This window comes from Simochromis diagramma, unplaced genomic scaffold (genome assembly GCF_900408965.1).
Source record: "Simochromis diagramma unplaced genomic scaffold, fSimDia1.1 OVJJ01000426.1, whole genome shotgun sequence".
Taxonomy (NCBI): Eukaryota; Metazoa; Chordata; class Actinopteri; order Cichliformes; family Cichlidae; genus Simochromis; species Simochromis diagramma.
The window spans coordinates 2,581,381-2,597,512 of NW_024387170.1; the positions used below are offsets into that span (position 1 = coordinate 2,581,381).

A 16,132-nucleotide genomic window follows, 5' to 3' on the forward strand; every position below is an offset into this window, starting at 1 on the left:
CTCTGGACGTTGTAGGGCTGTCCTGGTTGACACGCCTCTGCAAGTGCGTGAGGAGCCACGGGGGGTGGCTCATCAAAGGAGATTACGTCACGCAGTCTGGAGTCAGGAGAGTTCGTCCGTTAGTCGAACTCGGAGGAGGAACAATGCGGTTTTCATCCTGGTCGCGGAACACTGGACCAGCTCTTTATCCTCTCCAGGATACTTGAGGGTGCATGGTGGGAGTTTGCCCAACCAGTCTACATGTGTTTTAGTGGGACTTGGAGAAGGCCTTCGGACCGTGTCCCTTCGGGGTGTCCTGTGGGAGGTGTTGCGGGAATATGGGGTGTCTGGCCCATTGCTACGGGCCATTCGATCCCTATACAACCGTTGCCATAGCTTGGTTCGCATTGCCGGCAATAAGTCGGACTCGTTTCCCGGTGGGTGATGGGCCTCCGCCAGGGCTGCCCTTTGTCTCCGGTTCTGTTCATAATTTTTATGGACAGAATTTCTAGGCGCAGCCAAGTGGCGGAGGGCTTTCGCTTTGGTGGCCTCAGAATCTCATCTCTGATTTTTGCAGATGATGTGGTTCTGTTGGCTTCATTGGGTGAGGGCCTCCAGCTCGCACTGGAACGGTTCGCAGCCGAGTGTGAAGCAGCGGGAATGAGGATCAGCACCTCCAAATCTGAGGCCATGGTTCTCAGCCGGAAAAGGGTGGAGTGCCCACTCCGGGTCGGGGATGAGTTCCTGCCCCAAGTGGAGGAGTTCAAGTATCTCGGGGTCTTGTTCGCGAGTGATGGGAGAAGGGAGCCGGAGATCGACAGACGGATTGGGGCTGCAGCTGCAGTAATGTGGACGCTGCACCGGTCCGTCGTGGTGAAGAGGGAGCTGAGTGTAAAAGCGAAGCTCTCAATTTACCGGTCAATCTACGTCCCTACCCTCACCTATGGCCACGAGCTGTGGGTAGTGACCGAAAGAACGAGATCGCGGATACAAGCGGCAGAAATGAGCTTCCTCCGAAGGGTGGCTGGCCTCTCCCTTAGAGATAGGGTGAGAAGTTCGGCCATCCGGGAGGGGCTCAGAGTAGAGCAGCTGCTGCTCCACATCGAAAGGAGCCAGCTGAGGTGGTTCGGGCATCTGACAAGGATGCCCCCTGGGCGCCTCCTGGGTGAGGTGTTCCAGGCATGTCCCACCGGGAGGAGGCCCCGGGGCAGACCCAGGACACGCTGGAGAGATTATATCTCTCGGCTGGCCTGGGAACGCCTTGGTATTCCCCCGGATAAGCTGGAGGAGGTGGCTGGGGAGAGGGAGGTCTGGGCCTCTTTGCTTAGGCTGCTGCCCCCGCGACCCGGTCCCGGATAAAGCGGATGAAGATGGATGGATGGATGGATGGATGGATGGAAGGAAGAAGAGAAGCAAAGAGTGATTCACAGGCAGAGCCTAAATTATTTCTCACAGTTTTTTGTTGCCTTATGGTTCCAAGCGCTGTCACCAATCTTTGCATTTTGTTATTATCTCATGACACTTGTTTAATCAGCTACCATCTCTCCTATGGACTTTTTAATGTCTACAGTCTCAGATCAACACAGCCCTGCCCTCCAGCACTATCCACAGCAACCCCTCAACAGCAACATTGTACCCATCAGGTAAAACATCGGCTACGTTTGCTTTGCCTTGTTGCCCATATTAGATTCTTGATGAATGTGTGTTGTTGTTATTCAGCCTGGTTCAATGTGCCCCTTTTTAACTTTGAGCACCCGCCCCTTTAAACCTCTCTGCACAGCCCTGATTGTAAGGTAGAGCCTACATAAGAGATATACAGAGAAAAACCCAACAATCATATGACCCCCTATGAGCAAGCACTTTGGTGACAGTGGGAAGGAAAAACTCCCTTTTGACCGGGAAAAACCTCCAGCAGATCCAGGCTCAGGGAGGGGCGGCCAACTGCCGCGACTGGTTAGGGTGAGAGAAGGAAGACAGGATGTCGCAGGGGTGTGGTCTCTGGCTTCGCTGCAGTGAAGGGATGGTGCCAGGGAGGTGAAGTAATCACACTGGAGGGGAACGGATGCGTGCTGGCAATGGTGGTCCGAGAACAGTTTGTGGATGGCCTGCCCAGGGAAACAGTGCGCTGGCTCCATTGCCACAGACCGGTGAGCTTGGAAGCCACAGTTACCCTTGTGAAGGATCACCTGGCTGCCTGGCCAGAGGGAGTGGTGAGCCGTAACCACCACCTGTGCCAGCACTGAGGAGGAAGCCTCCTGGGCCTGCCCCTGCAGAGCGTACACTAATCCATTTACCTCCACTCTTCTTCCCCAGGGCCCTGAGGTGACAAATTGTTCAGAAAGAATTGACTGAAATGCTGAAAATGGGAGTTATAGAAGAGTTGCACAGTGCTTGCTGTAGCCCCATAGTTTTAGTTATGAAGAAAGATGGGTCTAAATGGTTCTGTGTCGATTACCTCAAGTTAAATGAAGTGTCACGATTTTATGCCTACCCCATGCTCCAGATGGACGAGCTCCTGGACTGGTTAGGCACAGCTTAATTTTTCACTGCACTGGATTTAACCAATGGTTACTGGCAGATTCACTTGTCTGCAGAGTCCAAGGAAAAGACAGCCTTCTCCACTTCGTACGGGTTGAAGTGTGACCATTTGTCACACTTCGGCTTGTTCGGAGCCCCAGCCACTTTCCAGCGCCTCATGAGGTGCTGCAGCCACATGCTGCATATGTGGCCACCTACCTGGATGACGTGATCATCCACAGTGACACCTGGGCAGAGCATGTGCAGCGGGTGGCCACGGTTCTAAAATCCATGAGGCCAACCCAAAGAAGTGTGCAGTTGGATGGAGGGAGGTACAGTATCTGGGGTGCCACTTGAGAGACGGACAGGTGTGTCCACAGATGTAGAAAACAGCAGCTACTGCATCCTGCCTACTCCCAAAGATTAAAAAGGAGGTGAGACATTTCTGGGGTTGGCTGGTTACTATCTCCGGTTCTTCTCCGGTTTTCGGACCCAATCAGGCCCTTGACCGATCTCACCTGAAAGGACACCCCAGATCTGGTCCAGTGGACAGAGTGGCAAATGTGCAGGTGAAAAAGGCTCTCTGTGGGGAGCCACTGTTCCACACACCAAACTTTCCCCTCCCATTCATCCTGCAGACGGACGCCTCAAACACAGGGCAGGGGGGCGTTTTCTCCCAGCAGGTAAGGGGTATCGACCAGCCCATTCTCTACATCAGCCGGAAACTGACAGACTGGGAAAGAAGGTACAGTATGGTCGACAAGGAGTGCCTGGCTATCTGTGGGCAGTCAACTCTCTTCGTTATTACCTCCTTGGATGCTCATTTACTCTCTGACCACGGACCACGTGCCACTGCAATGGCTCCAAAGCATGAAAAATACCAAAGCCCGGATCACCCGGTGGTATCTGGCTTTACAGCCCTTTAAATTCAGATGATCCATAGGCAATAACAGATGGCCGTGGCCGATTTTTTGTCCCGTTCCCGGTCTCAGTCGGGCGGTGGGGGTGTGTGGCAGGGGTGTGATCTTTGGCTCTGCTGCAATGGAGTGGTAGTGTAGTGGGGCAATGCCAGTGAGGCTGAGGGCCAGGTAGAAGGAATCACACATATGAACTCTGTTTCTTCTTTAGTGATGCTGGGGACATTGGAGGATGGAGCCAACTGGACAGCTGGCCATGGAGAAAGCAAAGATGCTGACCTGGAAGCATTGTGTGTGCCATAACAAATAAAAGAAACAAATAAACAGTTGTGAAACGCTATGTGTGGCTCCAAGCCTTTCACACAGGATAAAAGACATACTTTGGATAAGAGCATGCAGCATTTTATATTAACTGAAGGCTTTTGGGGGAGTTCTTAGGACATCCTGATAATAATGAATTACAGTAGTCCAGCCTAGAAAAAATAAATGCATGAACTAGTTTTTCAGCATCACTCTGAGACAGGATATTTGTCACGGTCCCCGTGTCTCTCTGGCTGGCTCACGCTGGCTACAGGTTTTGTTGTTGTTGTTCTTTTTTGTTTTTGTTTTCTTTGTCTCTCCTCCTCCTCTCTGCCTGGGTGGAGCTCGTTACAGGCTCTCGCTCTTGGCCCACGCACCTGTGTGATTGTCTCCACCTGCTGCTGATCTGGCTGATTTCCCCAGCTGCTATTTAAGGCAGTGGCACAGAGCAGCTCATCGTTGGAACGTTGAACCTCCTGAGTTCATGCCCTCGGCATTATCAAAAGAATCCCCTGTGTGTATTTTGCTGTGGAACTAATGTTGAATTCTGTGTGTAGTTATCCATCTTCTGGACCAAATCACAGGACCTGCCCGGGTGTGGCAGCGTGTGTGGAGTTTCGGAGCGAGTGCGGCTGAAGAGGAGTGCGTGTGTGCGGAGGAGCTGTGGCGGTGACTGTGTGGAAGAGGAAGTGTGTGTTGATTTCCCTCCCCCCCTTCTCTCCCTGGAGCCCTGGACCCCCCCTCCCAACTCACTGTACATATATATAGCACTGAGGTGATCCCTGTTGTAAATAAATAATCTCCTTTTGTTCTCAAAGAAAGAACTGTCTGCGCGTGAGTCCGTCCAGTAGCCATGACAATATTTCTAACTTTAGAGATGTTGCGCAAATGGACGAAAGCAGTCTTACATATTTGTTTAATATGTGCGTTGAAGGACATGTCCTGGTCAAAAATGACTCCAAGGTTCCTCACAGTGTTACTGGAGGCCAAGGTAATGCCATCCAGAGTAAGAATCTGCTTAGATACCATATTTCTAAGATTTTCAGGGCCGAGTACAATAACCTCAGTTTGATCTGAATTTAGAAGCAAAAAATTACAGGTCATCCAGGTCTTTATGTCTTTAAGACATTCCTGCAGTTTAACTCATTGGTGTGTGTTATCTGGCTTCATGGACAGATAGAGCTGGGTGTCATCTGCATAGCAGTGTAAATGTATGCTATGTCTTCTAATGATGCTGCCTAAGGGAAGCATGTATAGTGTAAACAGAATTGGTCCTAGCACTGAACCCTGTGGAACTCCATAATTAACTTTACTGTGTGAAGAGGACTCTCCATTTACATGCACAAACTGGAGTCTATTAGATAGATATGATACAAACAACTGCAGCACAGTACCTGTAATACCTACAGCATGTTCTAATCGCTCTAATAGGATATTATGGTCGACAGTATCGAACGCTGCACTGAGGTCTAGCAGGACAAGCACAGAGATGAGTCCACTGTCAGAGGCCATAAGAAGATCATTTGTAACCTTCACTAAAGCTGTTTCTGTGCTGTGATGAGCTCTGAAACCTGACAGAAACTCTTCAAATAAGCCATTCCTCTGCAGATGATCTGTTAGCTGTTTGACAACTACTCTTTCAAGGATGTTTGATATGAAAGGAAGGTTGGAGATTGGCCTATAATTAACTAAGACCACTGGGTCTCCAGATGTTTTTTTAAGTAATGGTTGAACTACTACTACTCAAACTGTAGCTGTAGATAATGTTAGTCCAAAATGCTGCAGCAAGAGTCCTGACAGGGACTAGAAAGAGAGAGCAGACTTCTCCTGTATTGGCTTCCCTTTATTGGCTTCCTGTTAAATCCAGAATTGAATTTAAAATCCTGTTCCTCACATACAAGGTCTTAAATAATCAGGCCCCATCTTATCTTAATGACCTTGTAGTACCATATCACCCTATTAGAGCACTTTGCTCTCGCACTGCAGGCCTACTTGTTGTTCCTAGAGTATTTAAAAGTAGAATGGGAGGCAGAGCCTTCAGTTTTCAGGCCCCTCTTCTGTGGAACCAGCTTCCAGTTTGGATTTAGGAGACAGACACTATCTCTATTCTTAAGATAAAAACTTTCCTTTCCTTAAAACTTTCCTTTTTGCTAAAGCATATAGTTAGGGCTGGCTCAGGTGACCCTGAGTCCTCCCTTATTTATATGCTGTTTATATGCTGTATATGGTGTAGGCTGTTGGGGGATTCCCATGGTGCATTGAGTATTTCTTCTTCAGTCACCTTTCTCACTCACTATGTGTTAATAGACCTCTGTGGATTGAATCATACTTGTTATTAATCTCTGGTTCTCTTCCACAGCATGTCTTTATCCTGTCTTCCTTCTTTCACCCTAACCAGTCGTGGCAGATGGCCCCGCCCCTCCCTGAGCCTGGTTCTGCTGGAGGTTTCTTCCCACTGTCGCCAAAGTGCTGCTCATAGGGGGTCATATGATTGTTGGGTTTTTCTCTCTATTTATTATTGTAGGGTCTACCTTACAATATAAAGCTCCTTGATGCAACTGTTGTTGTGATTTGGCGCTGTACAAATAAAATTGTATTGAAAATGTAATTGAAATTTTTCTCTAATGGTTAAAATTTTATTTGTGATATAGTTATTACTAGTTAACGTTAACATTACTTGTAAACAGCACCTTGACTGTTTGTCAGCCTGGCTACAGTGCTGAAGAGAAACCTAGGGTTGTTCTTATTTTCTTCAATCAGTGATGGGGTAAAATGTTCTAGCTTTATTGAGGGCTTTCTTATAAAGCAGCAAGCTATTTCTCCAGGCTAAATGATGTTCTTCTAAATTTTTGACACGTCATTTCCTCTCCAGCTTACAAGTTATCTGCTTTAAGGTAAGTGTTTGAGAATTATACCAGGGAGTTAAGTAATTCTAAGCTCTCTTTTTCACAGGCGCTACAGTATCCACAGTCATACGTAGTAAAGAGTTAAAAATGATTAACAAAATAATCGTCCTCTGTTGTTGGAGTAGCTTGTCGGTAGCTGCTCTGCTGTGTGTTGGTACAGGGCATTGAAGATGATAACAGTGGGTGAATTATATTCTTAAACTTAGTTACAGCACTTCTACTGCGCGCTGCCGTGTAATCAATTATTGTAAATTTAAATGTTAAATACAGTTCAACCTGATCTAAAACTGGTGTTTCTCACATCACTGTTGCTGTTTTTGTCATCTAACATGCACATCTGTGTCATTTTTTTGCTCTTTGTGTATGAAGCCTCCTACGCTGCTCTCACCTCACCCTCCCAGATGGCTCACCGAGCTGTTCTGCAATCTGGTACTCTTGCTCCTGCTGCCAAATCGCATGCAGAAAAAGCAGAGCAGCCTTGCTGAAAGAAGCTTCCAGATTTATAAATGTGCTGGATGCTCACCCTTTTAAAAACCTTTTCTAGTGTCTAACTTTCACAACTATAGTTTGCTATACATACACACAGATATAGTCAGTCTGTCTTAAATAAACCCAGCCTTCTGCTTGACTGTCTCCAATTTGCATAATGGTGAAAATTACAATATGGTTGAAAATGTGACCAGTTATGATGAAATTTTAGCGTCATATATGAAATACTTTTCAAGGTATATTTTTTTTGACAAATTGCCGAATTGTAAATGACTTTAAATATGTCCTATATTTCAGATTCCTGTAAGTAGCCACCCTTTGCTTTGTTGACAGCGTTGCAAACCCTCGGCTTTCTTTCAATGAGCTTCATGAAGTAGTCACCTGAGATGGTTTCCCTTCACAGGTGTGGCTGTCAGGGTTCATTGGTGGAATTTCTTGCCTTCTTAATGAGGTTGGGACCATCAGTTGTGTTGTGCAGAAGTCAGGTTGGTACACAGCTGACAGCCCTATTTGACAACTGTTAGAATTCATATTATGATAAGAACCAATCAGCTAAGTAAATAGAAACAACAGTCTGTTAAGATATACATCGTGTGTACTCCTGTTATAGAATGTGTTGAACTGCATTGTAATAATAATAATAATAATAATACATTTTATTTGAAAGCGCCTTTCAGAACACTCAAGGACACTGTACACAGTAAAATAATAAAAGCAACATAAAAGCAAGCAGTTTACACAATCATAAAAGCATAAGACATGAAACAAATTTAAAATAGCAGAGTGGAGAGGTATGTGGGATAAGCTATTTTGAACAAGTCAGTTTTGAGTTGGGACTTAAAGAGAGAGAAGGAAGAGATATTTCTTAAATCAGAAGGTAGGGAATTCCAGAGTTGAGGAGCAGAGCAGGTGAAAGCCCTGCTCCCCATGGTGGCAAGACGGGGAGAGGGGACAGAGAGAGAAAGGGAAGAAGAAGATCTAAGACGCCGAGGCGGTGATCTGAACCAGATCAGAGAGATATGGAGGAGAGAGATGATGAATAGCCTTAAATGTGTACAAGAGTATTTTGAAATTGATACTGTGGAGGTAAGCATCAACGACACAGAGCTCTCAGTTCTCACTCCTTCTTTATTCGTCTCCAACATCAACTGCGCATATCGCGCCACAAAACACAGGAACACACTTCCTATACACTGGGTGTGAGTGGAGCCCTCTAGTGGTCCACCACACATGCCCCCCCCCCCCCCCCCCCCCGAACACCCAGCAGAACTAGTCCAGGACCCGGGGCTTAAGCAAACGGTCGGAACGGCTGAACTGGGGGGATGGGGAACTGACAGAGGGCAACCCAGCCCGGGAGCGAGGCTGGCACTGGCGGTCAGAAAAAGCTGCAGACGACTTGGACTCCGTTGATTTTGGGTCGCTCCTGGGGGAAAAAACAGAATCTATCAGCCCGGTGGCAGGTGGGCGGCCGCGGCGGGGGGCCTGGGCCGGGACCACCTGATCCTCTTGCATAACATGTGCAGGCTTAAGTCTGTCAACAGAGACAACTTCCTGCCGACTGCCAAAGTCCAAAATGAAATGTTTGTTGCCTGGTTTAAGAACCGTGTATGGCCCGTCATATGGTGGACGCAGCGGAGTCCTATGGGCATCGTGCCTGACGAAAACGAAACGAGCAGAGTCCAACGAACTCGGAACAAAAGTGTCAGGCAGGCAGTGGTGCACAGGACCAGGAACAGGAAATGAGTCTCTTGGGGGGCGAAAAGGCAACAAAGAGGTATCGAAACATGGGGGAGGGCTCTCAGGTAAGAATTCCCCGGGGACCCGGAGAGGCTGGCCGAGGACCAGTTCAGCCGGGGAAACCCCGAGGTCTTCTTTAACCGCGCTACGCAATCCCAGCAAAACCCACGGAAGACGGTCGACCCAGTCGCCACTTGTTAAGGAAGCCCGGAGCGCGGCCTTAAGTGACCGGTGAAACCGTTCGCACATCCCATTAGCTTGCGGGTGGTATGCTGTGGTGCGGTGGACCTTGACTCCCAGGCCGTCAGCCATAGCAGACCAAACTGGGGGCCCCTGTCCGAGGTAATGTCAGCAGGGGGGCCGAAACGTGAAACCCACGTTGACAAAAATGCCCTGGCCACCGTCACCGCTGTCGTGGACGCCAGGGGTACCGCCTCCGGCCACCTGGTTGTGCGGTCCACCACAGTCAAAAGGTGCGTGAAACCCTGTGACTGCAGCAAGGGACCAACCAGGTCCACATGAACGTGATCGAAACACCTACCCGGGACACTGAAGGGTTTGAGGGGTGCCTGTGTGTGCCGGTGGATTTTCGAGCGTTGGCATGGGATACAAACCGCCGCCCATTCTTTCACCGTCTTGCGAAGGCCCGGCCAAACAAACCTGGCGCTGACCAGCTTGACCGAGGCCCGGACGCCGGGATGAGAGAGGGCATGCACCGAGTCAAAAACACGACGACGCCACGAAAGGGGAACCACTGGGCGGGGGCGGCCGGTGGAAACGTCGCAAAAAAGGTGCGGACCGCCGTCCCACACCGGGGTGTCCTCCAGCACGAGGCCCGTTTTTGTTGACTGAAGGGCAAGGACGTCCGGGTCAGCACGTTGCTCGGCGGCCATGGCAGCGTAGTCGATGCCGACATACACCGGAGAAACCAACACACGTGAGAGACAGTCAGCGACGTGATTGGGCTTACCAGCCACATGCTGAATGTCTGTGGTAAACTCTGAAATGGCCGCCAACTGGCGCTGCTGGCGTGCGCTCCATGGCTCAGAGACCTTGGACATCGCAAACGTCAAAGGTTTGTGGTCAACGTACGCAGTAAAGTTGCGACCCTCGAGGAAAAAACGAAAATGTCGTGTCGCGAGGTGCAGGGCCAGCAACTCCCTGTCAAAAACACTGTACTTGCGTTCAGCATCCCGGAGCGTACGACTAAAAAAGGCGAGCGGTTGCCAGAGACCTGAAACCCGCTGTTCCAACACCCCACCCACTGCCACGTCAGAGGCGTCGGTGGTCAACGCGATCTCCGCCAACGGAAGCGGGTGGGCCAGCAGGGCGGTGTCAGCCAGCGCAGACTTTGCTGCGGAAAACGCACGGACGCGTTCCGGCAGCCAGTCAACCGGATCTTTGGCTGTTTTACCTTTTAAGGCAGCATAGAGTGGCTGTAGCAGGTGGGCAGCTCTGGGGAGAAAGCGGTTGTAAAAATTTATCATCCCCAAGAACTCCTGCAACGCTTTAACCGACGTGGGACGCGGAAAAGCCGAAACGGCCTGGACTCTGTCGGGCAACGGAACCACACCTTCAGCGGAAATGCGGTGCCCGAGGAAATCCAGAACAGGCAACCCAAACTGGCACTAGGAAGGGTTGATGATCAGGCCGTGCGCTGCCAAACGCTGGAAAACCTGGCGCAGATGGGACTCGTGCTGGCTCGCTGTGGTATCGCAAGAAATAAGTGGTTATATAAATATATGAGTATACATAATAGTTATTATTCATAGATACCTACATCCTAAGTTCCTGTTATTCTTCTGAAAGAAACAGAATGAATGTGTTGTTACAATGGTAATGCCAGGAGAGGCAGTATTAGTTCTGTGTTACATTAATGTGTAAGGAAGTGGAGGAAGTGTGTGTCCTGTAGGAGGCAGTAGAAAAATGGATGCTCATGTTCTGTACATGCCCTGAAAAGAAGGTTCAGTAAACCAGTGCAACGATACTCCGGTGTAAGGCTCAGTTATTGTATTTTTATTTTTTGAAGATGCAACATCTTTTTGGCGACGAGGACGTTTAGGGGGAAGGAGTTTGGGCGATCGGACTGAAAGGAAAGAGAAGAAAAATAAAGTGATGGAGTCGGCTACAGGTTTGGCTAGCTTTTCAAAGAATGCAAAAGTTTTCGGCTGGAAATAGAAGGCAGTGACCTCGAAGCGGAAATGGCTACAATTGGCACGCTAGTAGCGTTCGATCCAAAGAATCAGACTTGGGATGAGTATACGGAAATACTCGAGCAGTTTTTCGCAGCTAACGGGATCAACGATGCAGAGAAACAAAGAGCGATATTAAGTGTCGTCGGAGCAGCGACGTACAGCTTGATGCAAAACCTTCTCAGCCCGGCCAAGCCCAAAGACAAAACCTTCCAAGAGCTGGTGCTTTTGATGAAAAATCACTTCGATCCGAAGCCCAGTGAAATTGTGCAAAGGTATAAGTTCAACTCTCGCTCCCGCAAGCCGAATGAAACCGTCATGGAATATGTAGCGGAGCTGCGTCGCCTGGCACAGGATTGTAACTATGGCAACACGTTACAACAGATGTTGCGAGATAGGATCGTCTGCGGAATTAAGGATGACCGAATTCAGAGACGTCTCTTGTCAGAAATAGATCTCACTTTTGACAAGGCTCTGTCAATGGCAGTAGCCATGGAGACTGCAAATAAAAATGCACAGGATCTGCAGACCTCAGGGGCGTCAGCAAAATGTTTCAGTCTCGCTAGAGGACAACAGGAGAGTCGTACCTTTAAAGCAGAAAATAAAGAGTGTTATCGTTGCAAAGGAACCAAGCACACAGCAGCAGACTGTAAGTACAAACAAGAAAAATGTCATGCTTGTGGTAAAGTGGGACACATAGCTAGAGCTTGTGTCCCACTTTAGCAAGACTAAACTGAACCAGAAAAAGTATGGATCGACATATGTAAAGAAAGAAAAAAAGCAGAGTTCACACTACAGTACTCACAATGTGGGCGAGAAAGCAGATAACAACAAAACTGATAGCTCTGAAGATGACTCTTTCATGTTGAACTGTGTCAAGTGCAGTCAAGGGCACAACAGAAAACTGTTCAAGTTAGGGCGTGGCAGTGCGGTACACTTAAGAAGAGTAGACCCCTACACTGTGGATATGCAAATTGATGGGGAAAAGGTGAACTTTGAAATAGACACTGGATGTTGCCTAACAGTCATGAACGAAGCAACATTCAGAGAAACAGGGAAAGACAGCAAGCCCCCCAGCCTGCAGCCCATCAAAATCAAGCTCGAAACTTATACAGGGGATCCTGTTAAGGTGATTGGTGCAACACGAGTCAGCGTCAAATACAAGCAGCAGAAAAAACATCTGCCTCTGGTGGTGGTCGAAGGCGACAGCCCCAGCTTGCTAGGTCGAGCTTGGCTCGAGGAAATTAAATTGGACTGGGGTGAAGTGAAAAACAGTCCTAACAACAGAAAGCTGCACCAAGTCAAAACAACAGAAAAAACACTTCAGCAAGTGTTAAGTAAACATGAGAATGTGTTCAAAGAGGAGTTGGGCACCCTGAAAGGAATGAAAGCTGCTATTCATGGTAAAAGTGATGCCACCCCACGCTTCTTCCGTCCGCGTTCTGTCCCCTTTGCTATGCGAGCAAAAGTCGACGAGGAAATAGACCGACTGTTGCAAGAAGGCATCATCTCGTCAGTGAAATACGCTGAATGGGCGGCACCAGTAGTGCCACTCCTGAAGCCCACAGGGACAATAAGACTGTGTGGGGATTACAAGCTTACTGTAAATACTGTGGCTTCACTGGAGCAGTACCCCATACCCAGAATGGAGGACTTGTTTGCCACACTGTCCGGGGGTAAGCAGTTCTCAAAATTAGACATGAGCCACGCTTACCAGCAAATCCTCTTGGATGACGAATCGAAAAAGTACGTGACAGTAAACACATCTCGGGGGGCTGTTCACGTATAATAGATTGCCTTTTGGAGTGGCCTCTGCTCCAGCAATATTCCAGAGGACCATGGAAAGTCTTTTGAAGGGGATACCTCATGTAGCAGTGTATTTAGATGACATCTTAGTGACTGGAGTGGATGAAGTAAGCCATCTACAGAACCTGGATGAGGTGTTGACCCGGTTGGAGGAAGCTGGGTTGAGGTTAAAGAGGTGCAAGTGTGCCTTCATGCAAGAGAAAGTGGAGTACTTGGGGCACATAGTGGACGCCCAGGGGCTCCACCCAGTGGAAAACAAAGTTAAAGCAATCATGGACGCACCTACCCCCACAAATGTCACTGAACTGAAAGCATACTTAGGTTTGCTAAATTACTACAACAAATTCCTTCCAAACCTGGCAACCCTGTTGGCACCCTTACATGAACTTTTGAGACACGAGGTACGGTGGACATGGCAAAAGAGACAAGAGGAAGCATTCCAGAAATCTAAGAACCTGTTGAACTCAGCAGAGGTGTTAGTTCATTATTCTGCTGACCGTGAGTTGGTTCTCTCATGTGATGCATCCCCATATGGCGTAGGCGCCATATTGTCACATAAGATGGAGGATGGAAGCGAGAGACCTTTGGGGTTCATGTCACGCACACTCTCTCCTGCTGAGAAAAAGTATTCTCAGCTTGACAAAGAAGGTTTAGCTGTGATATTTGGCATCAAGAAATTTCACAAATACTTGTATGGCCGAGTTTTCACGATTTACACAGATCATAAACCCCTAATCTCACTGTTCACTGAAAAGAAGCCTATACCTCAGATGGGCTCACCAAGAGTACAAAGATGGGCCGTGACATTGAGTGCTTACGAGTACAACATCAGGTACAAGCCAGGAAAACATCATGAAAACGCGGATGCGCTCAGCCGGTTGCCGGTCCCAGACTCAGCACCTGAGCAAGAGATGGCTGAGCAGGTTTTGATGATGGATGTACTGGATGACACATTAGTGGACACTGCACAGATCAAACGATGGACAGCTAAGGATGTCTTGTTGTCGCAAGTCCACGAGTACACCTTAAAAGGCAGTTTAAAGCTGTTTAAAGCCGTATCGACAGAGAAAGCTGGAACTGAGTGTGAGGGATGGTTGCGTGCTCTGGGGAGCCCGAGTAATTATTCCCACCAAAGGCCGAGACAAAATATTGAAACTCCTGCACCAGACTCATACAGGCATGTCGAAGATGAAAGGCTTGGCAAGGTCGTATGTATGGTGGCCAGGGATGGATGAGAACATTGAAAGAGAAGTGCAGGCATGTGAGGAGTGTCAGAAACACTACAAGTCACCACCTACTGCGCCATTACACCCTTGGGAGTGGCTGGAGTCACCATGGTCCAGAATCCATGTGGACTATGCAGGGCCTTTCCTCGGGGAGATGTTTCTAATCATTGTGGATGCTCATTCCAAGTGGATGGACATTTACCCTGTGAAATCCTCTACATCACAGGTAACTATAGAGAAACTGCGCCAGAGTTTCAGTGTGTTTGGACTACCTAAAATGTTAGTTTCAGACAACGGAACATGTTTCACAAGTGCTGAATTTGAGTCATTCATGAAGCAGAATGGAATTGACCATGTAAGATCAGCACCTTTCCACCCTTCTTCAAATGGGCTGGCTGAGAGGGCGGTCCAGACCTTTAAGGAGGGGATGAAGAAAGTCAAAGGTGATACCTTGCAAACCAGACTGTCCCGATTTCTGTTCAGTTATCGCATCACACCGCATGCCACTACTGGTTTATCACCTGCAGAGTTGATGATGTCACGGAGACTCAGATCAGTTTTGGACTTGCTCATGCCTGATGTGAAAACAAAAGTGCAGCACAAACAATTGAAACAGAAAGCAAATCATGACACCAAGAAAAGACTGAGAAGTTTCACACCAGGAGACAAGGTCTTCATCAGAAACTACTCCTATGGCCCGAAGTGGATTCCCGCAGTCATTGTGAGAGCATCGGGTCCAGTGTCTTACATTGTTACCATTGGATCAGGTCAAACTGTGAAGCGGCACGTGGATCAGGTGAGAGCAAGAGTGGCTGACACTGTTCCCAGTACGCCAGACAGGGAGGTGGAGCCATTGCTTGACAAAGAAGCAGTGCCTGAGTGCTGCTTGCCATTGGAGTTGGACACATCGCCACAACCTCCGGCAATGGAGTTGCCTTATGCTCCGGAGACTCCAGCTCCCGGAGACTCCTCAGTGACACCCGTGTTGCGACGTTCCCAGAGAGAGAGACGTCCACCAGAGACTTTAAAGGACTTTGTTAGGTAGTGTGAGATCTTCCAGAAATAGAGCAACAATGCGCTCTGATCTCACAGGAAGGACGTACCTTCCTAGTTAGAAAAAAAAAAAAGAGAAACATGGAAACCTATGTACAGTTGTATGGTTGTATGGTTACCTTAATTACATGTTGATTGCTTGTTAAGCATTCTTTAGATAAACAGTTATTTTGTAAGTCAAGGGAGTTGTTGACTTAAGGGGGGAGGAGATGTGGTATCGCAAGAAATAAGTGGTTATATAAATATATGAGTATACATAATAGTTATTATTCATAGATACCTACATCCTAAGTTCCTGTTATTCTCCGCCGACGGAAGCGGGTGGGCCAGCAGGGCGGTGTCAGCCAGCGCAGACTTTGCTGCGGAAAACGCACGGACGCGTTCCGGCAGCCAGTCAACCGGATCTTTGGCTGTTTTACCTTTTAAGGCAGCATAGAGTGGCTGTAGCAGGTGGGCAGCTCTGGGGAGAAAGCGGTTGTAAAAATTTATCATCCCCAAGAACTCCTGCAACGCTTTAACCGACGTGGGACGCGGAAAAGCCGAAACGGCCTGGACTCTGTCGGGCAACGGAACCACACCTTCAGCGGAAATGTGGTGCCCGAGGAAATCCAGAACAGGCAACCCAAACTGGCACTAGGAAGGGTTGATGATCAGGCCGTGCGCTGCCAAACGCTGGAAAACCTGGCGCAGATGGGACTCGTGCTGGCTCGCTGTGGTATCGCAAGAAATAAGTGGTTATATAAATATATGAGTATACATAATAGTTATTATTCATAGATACCTACATCCTAAGTTCCTGTTATTCTTCTGAAAGAAACAGAACTGATGTGTGTTACAATGGTAATGCCAGGAGAGGCAATATTAGTTCTGTGTTACATTAATGTGTAAGGAAGTGGAGGAAGTGTGTGTCCTGTAGGAGGCAGTAGAAAAATGGATGCTCATGTTCTGTACATGCCCTGAAAAGAAGGTTCAGTAAACCAGTGCAACGATACTCCGGTGTAAGGCTCAGT

General features: G+C 48.2%; 1 pseudogene; it reads left to right on the plus strand.

Moving 5' to 3' along the window:
- The first annotated feature begins 10,466 nt into the window (after positions 1-10,466).
- LOC120744618 lies at positions 10,467-15,221 on the plus strand (annotated as a pseudogene).
- Positions 15,222-16,132: the final 911 nt, after the last annotated feature.